Raw genomic sequence first — 6,705 nt, forward strand, 5'->3', positions numbered from 1 at the left:
GCTTTCAGGTAAGCGTATAGACAGCATGTCGCAAAACAAGCGAACGAGAACCTCTTGACGACACGAGCAAACAATACGCGCTCGCAGCTTCGAACGCGCGTCCGTGTGCGGTGGATTTCAAGAAAATAAACGAAGATGCAAGAACAAAAAGTCTTGTGATGGCTCAGAGAGCAGCTACGGAGCTCATGTGAAGGTTTAACGCATGATATCGACCTCAAGGAACACGAAAAGTACTCGAAATGCACACGGAGTCTAACTCAATATGGCTGCCAGCGCGGCGCGCAGCTATCGTCTGCTGCCTTCTCAGCAGCCCCAAGCAGCCCGCGGACTGCCATAGGCTAAAAACGAACGCGTTGCTATGGCGATGCGGGCAGGTGGGCGGAGCTTTCGGGCTGCCCGAGAAAAACAAATACCGGACTCGAGCCCGCAAGTAGTCCCGGACAGTCCGGGACTGAAAAACAAATGCAGCCAGTGTCGACTGCTCTCGGTTCAACGCTTTCGAGAACCCCAACCACTTCATTAGGCATCCTGGCTACAAATGAATTACTGCCAGTTTGCGAAATCCGAGCTAAGTTTCATGATGAGTTGTGGCATACGCAGGGCATCCCAGCAAGATATTCCTCTCGCTGAAAAGGAGAACATCTCATGTGCTAAACCAGTTTGTAATAAACGCTGGGCGATCCACGCCATCTGCAGCCGACATCCCTCGTGCTGTCTCGCCAACAACCGTGCTGGTTACATCATGTCAGAGGCGGTTAGTAGGGCAACGCACTTTCTGTCGACGCATCCAGACGCAGAAAGGGTAGGAGCGTAATAGAATTCGCCAAGCTGCCAGCGACGCTGCGTACAACAGGCGAGCTCCGAAAGATTTGGCAACCCTTCAAACGCACAAAGTACGAACGATGCGGGCAGCATTCGAAGAAAGAGAACGCGATCAATATTCTCGTGCCTATATGCTCTTTTGGAGTATAAGCCGACGCGAGGTTCAGCGTGATGGGCGCAAACGGCGAATGGAAATCTGCGCGAGATGAGAAGAGACTCTCCAGACCTCTATAGGCTCACCCGCTCCTAGACAGCCGTCGAGAAGAGTGCAGACTGTAGAAGTCACAAGCAGCCAATAAACAGATAGATTTTTGGAGTTCGCGAACAAACTGATAGTTCGACCCGAGTTTATCCGTTTCTTAGACGAGCGGGATGGAATCCCCGTTGAGCTGTGCGCTCATACGTAGCCAATACCACTTCTGCAGACGCCCAGAAGCTGGCGCTGCGCCTGGAGGCGCCGGTCATGGACTTGCGCGTTCTTTGTCCTAAAATGTCATTCCATCATCACATTGTGTTTTGTTATCAAATACTGACGTCTTTGCGTAATTATGTCGTTTACAACGGTCTTTTTGAACATGTATTATGTTTCAGTACACAGTCAGTTTTTATATTGTAACACTAGCCGTGTTTTTCCTTTTATATAACAATGAATATAATATTGTTTTTTTCTTTTGTTATATTTTAATCATATGTCGACACCGCTCTACCTTGTTACGGTCTCTTGGGCCTCGTCAAGCTGCCCCGAGCAGCTTTTTGCCCCAGAGCTCCAACCATGTAAATATGTGGTGAAAATAAATGAATTGAATTGAATTGTACGGAACCGTATTAAGGTGGCTACCGTGAGGTTTAAGTGGTAGTTAGGGCCCTTCGTTTTTGGGCTTTTTTTTTCGCAGTTAAGGGGGGAAAATTCAGGCGATATTTTTTTAGGTCAAATTCGGGTAAAAACTCGGGCTATATAGAAAACTGTTGCACGGTTCGGGTTTTTTGGTGTCATTTTTTGAAATAGAAGGCACTTTATTGTTACCGCTCGTTTTTGTGCGGAACAAAAATATGGTCAGTTTTTGACTTATTTTCTTGAAAATAAAAAAAGGAAAGGTGCACGAAAAACTGTTTACGAAATGTGAGATATTTTTTTTTCTAATTAATAGCATTTATTTTGTTCTGCGCGTTACGATGTCCTGCGCAGCACTTGAGTGCCCTGTCTTCGTTTCTACACTGCGACAATACTCTTTCACGATAACAGCTACCATTTTAAAACACCAGACCTTTGGAGCAGGACGTCGATCGTCAGCGATGGTATCGCTTGATGCCCATTGAACGTCTGGCCGCTGTAGTCACTAACCGTGTTTTGGCCTCTTGATTCTGATACATAGTTTTCGCACTTCATATAAAATTGCGCCACGTCATGTACAACTAGCGCTAAAAGAGGTTCATGCACTTCGGCTTCATGCACTTCGGCTTTATGCACTTCGGCTTCATGCACTGCTCAAGAACTGCTTTCTCTAGAAGGCGAGTTTTCTGCAAGAAGTAGGGTTTAACCCGATTGAAAAAAAAAATTTGTGTGAGTTGCAAGTGTCGGGTGAAATTGGGTTTGACCTGAAAACGAATCGCATTTAATCACACAACGTGAAATAACGAGCTGACAAACCGCAGTATCCCAGACGTGTTCAAAACTTAGTGCGTGAACTTGTAAAGCGCATTTAAGACTTTCTTAAATCTTAAGTCTTAAGCAAGTGTGTGGACGACCGTACACAGGTGACACGAAGCACGTCGGAAGCCTTAAAATGGCCAGCATTAAGAGGAAGAGAACGGAACTGAATGCTTGTGCGCATTAAGTGCCAGATCTGCGAGTACATGCTGCAACGACCGCCTGAACCTGTTCAAACAGAGCGAAGATGGACTGAAAGTAATCATTCTGATAACCCAATATGAAAATACGATGCGAGCTTTAAGCTTTCCTGTTCGGTTGCTTCAAGGTGTGACCGACAGCGCCTAATCGTGAGGATGGTTTAGAGGGTCTCAATATCGGCATGGCATTACAGGTTATTGAATCAACAGAGAAAATGCGTGCACCAATAACTCTACCATAACCTCTTCTCAACAGCAGGCTAAGCCTGCTCTCGCTGACTTTTCACCAGACGACTTTTTTAATATTGATAAAATTACCTTATTTTACTGGAGCTGGGCCTTTCAACGTTTGCTCTTGGACCTGGCTGCGGGTAAGTTCGCCGCAGAGAGAGAGAGTTACTGTTGGGATTTCGTTCACTGTAAATAGAAACGACGAACGGGAGGAAATTGTAATCAGGGAATGCTTCGGGAAGTCCTTCACCTCGCGCACTCAATGCACTTATAAAGCCAAAGCTTGGCTGACATCTAGACATCCAAGCTTTCTGATATGGCTAGTGAGGTGCTGAGACGGCACTTCAGTTTCTTTTTAGGACGATGGCGACCCACAGAACACACCTCACGTAGTGCAGCTTTTGTTTTCATTGAATAATATTACTCCCCAGTAGGCGCGGAAATAAACTCTCGCTGTTTGTTTGTTTTTTTGCAATAAGTTTGGTTTGTTTTTCTCGGAAATTCGTATTTATGGACGCTTTTTGTGGGGGGCTTAAGTGTCCATATTAACGGGGCACGACTGTGTATTGCCCTTAAGCAGCATGTGAACGGTGCAGCCTCTCGACTATGGAATTCTACGACACCGGCTCCAACGCTGACGAAGCGTTTATCCCTGAAAAAGCCCTTCATTCTCCTACGACGCAAAACATTTTAGCGTGGGTCGTGCATTAGCGTTGACTTTTGCATCTACAGCGACACTTCAGCAAGCTGTGTGCATCTCGAAAAAAAAAAAAAAGCAAGAATATTAACGAACACACCAATGCCAATCAATGGCGGCGCACCAGCCAGCGAACAGAGGATGGTCAGAACAATCGAAACGCATTAAGGGGGCTCCTCGTAAGGTGCGTGTTTGTTTCGTCGCTGTAATTTGCTGAAGCAGGTTGAGCTTTGTTACTGCCGTGGGCGCCCTTCAGCGTTATCGGTCATCGGTCCTGCATTCGAAGAACCTCGGCGGAAAATCGGCGTCAGAATTTCCATTGTCCTTGACGAAACAAAGGTAGTACGTGGGCCGGGTTCTCATGCTTTCTTTTGTATTCCACAGTCGCGTCTGTTATCTATGTCAAGAGCTTACACAATCGCACTGACAGTTGCGCCAGGTGGCTAAGAAGATCACTTGCCCGCATTCATTTACGCCAGACTGTCGACGGTATGCACCTCTCAACACTGCGCTTTATCAAACGGTCGAAAAACAAAAGCTAGCGTGTTTCTATGCTTCTGAAAAGCTATGTGTTTCTATGGGTCGCGCTCTATCCCTGTTCCACCAGCGGGGGGTACTTGACTCCTACGCGGACGTGTCGCGGTGTTTTAAAAATACGTCATCTTCACAGTGACGTTTCGTACTTTCACATTCAGTTCTAGGATCTACTGGGCTTTTCTTCACGAAGAGACGAAATCATAAATGCACTGTGAAATCAGAATACTGCGCTGAAAACTTCTGTTTACATGTATTCCTGTGAGCCGCAACCACAGCTGTTAAGGCCGATTCACAGGACGGTCCGTTCGCCCGTGGCCCGCGCATCACATGTTCATGTGTCAGCACATTGAGAGGCGCACTGACCAGGCCGGGGGCCGACAGCGCGCCTCTCAATGTGGTGACGCATGAACACGTAGTTTAGTGTGGTTTAGTTTAGTTTATAGGGTTCAACGTCCCAAAGTGACTCAAGCTAGGAGAGATGCCGTAGTGAAGGGCTCCGGAAATTTAGACCACGTGGGGTTCTTTAACGTGCACTGACATCACACAGTACGCGGGCCTCTAGAATTGCGGCTCCATCGAAATTAGACCGCCGCGGCGGAGTCGAACCCGCGTCCTTGGGGTCAGCAGCCGAGCATCATAACCATTGAGCCACCGCGGCGGCGGCAACATGATTACCATTACTGCTAGTCAAGTACAAATATTAGTAGGGTTGCCTGATGACGTGGAGTCGTTAAGCTTTGCTCCTGTCAAACGACACCTACTTGGCTAGTCAGTTGAGTAGTAATTGTAGAGGCCCCAACATATATAGACCTCAATGTACAAGGCTTCAGCAATGAGCGGGATGACACATATGAATCAGATACGACAAAAAACATCCGGAGTTTTTTTTTTACTTCGCATGCGCAGCGATGAATAGGCATACATTGAGCAAGAGTAAGAGTGAGAGGGGAAAGAATACACAGAGAGAAGAAATTATCTTGACAGCAAAAGAAAATCACAGGCACATGACACACATGGAACTGCGACACATGACGGATGTCAACAGTCACCGAAACTAAGGAGCATAGGGAATTTAAAAAAAAAATGTGGTGTTGATCAATGGGAGATGACTAGTTTATTTAATTGATATTTGATTATAAAGCAGAATGAAAAGCAACGGCATGCCGCCGGTGGGATCTGAAAAACGACTTCCGAATTTCGCGCCCGGTTGGTAGAGCACCGGGCGCGAAATTCAGAGGTCGTTTTTCAGATCCCACCGACGGTATATGGTCGTTTTTTCTTCTCCTTTCTAATCAAATATCTTTGAATAATGACCCTATTAATCTCCCACTGGCGAGCCCAAATTAAAGAAAAGAAAAACTCTGCCTCTCCCGTAACCGAGAGTAGAGTAAGCATGAAATGTTTACGGGCATAATGCGAAGCGCACGCGGACACGACGAGACGCAGGCCTGACAAGAATGTATATGCAGCGCGTTCGAAACTGTCCGAAGTGCGTAGAGGCGAAAGCGTTTTCAGCACCACTTTGCGTATGTGACACTGGTGATGTTACCACTGGATTACGTCACACATAATTCATGACGAAGTAATGACAAATTACTGATTAGTGTGTAATGACTGATTAATGACTAAATACTAATAAACTGCTAATTAATGACGCTTAAGCTTCGCCTTTAGGAGTGGAACGCGACAGCGTGTTGTAGCGCTGCCAGGCAGTCCGCTGAACGCCACCACCGGTTTGGCGTGATGCCTCGTCCTTTGAACGCGACGCTTTTTGAGGAAAGGAAATTACGCAGTAATTCTCTGCCATCTCGGTGGACATCCGAGCCGCACCTTACAGGAAGGCAGGAACGCCACCACCCATTCGGCGCGATGCCTTGCCCTTTGAACGCAACGTTTTTTGAGGACAGGAAATGGAGCAGTAATTCTCTCTCATCGCGGTGGACACCCGAACCGCACCGTACAGGAAGGGAGGAACGTCACCACCCGTTCGGCGCGATGCGTTGCCCTTTGAACGAAACGCTTTTTGAGGAAAGGAAATGGCGCAGTAATTCTCTGTCATCTCGGTGGACAGCCGAACCGCACCATACAGGAAGGGAGGAACGCCACCACCCGTTCGGCGCGAAGCTACCGGCGCTTGTATGCCGGTCCTGTAGGAGGGCTTAGAGAGTCTCGTTAAATCTCGTACGGTGCCCGGATGTTCTCGTTTCAGTGCCCGGATAAGTGCAATTCAGTGCCCGGATGTTGGCTCTCGGTCTTAGCGTGACTATCACCACACTGCCGACAACGGGAGCTAAAAGCATTTCATGCTAAAATATTGTGGCATGTATGTGCTTTTTGCACGCGTTATTAGAAATTGGAAATTATAATTCCATGCATTATCAAACGCACAGCTCGACTGATATCTTGATAAACATTGAGAAGGCACTGGCAGCAGTTATTTTCTGTGACTCGTTTGGAGACCAACCGGCGCTTGCATGCTGGTCGCGTAGGAGGGCTTAGAGAGTCTCGTTAAATCTCGTTAAGTCTCGTACGGTGCCCGGATGTTCTCGTTTCAGAGCCCGGATGACTGG

This window comes from Amblyomma mixtum, chromosome 3 (genome assembly GCF_055824585.1).
Source record: "Amblyomma mixtum isolate Tamu chromosome 3, ASM5582458v1, whole genome shotgun sequence".
NCBI classification, from domain to species: domain Eukaryota; kingdom Metazoa; phylum Arthropoda; class Arachnida; order Ixodida; family Ixodidae; genus Amblyomma; species Amblyomma mixtum.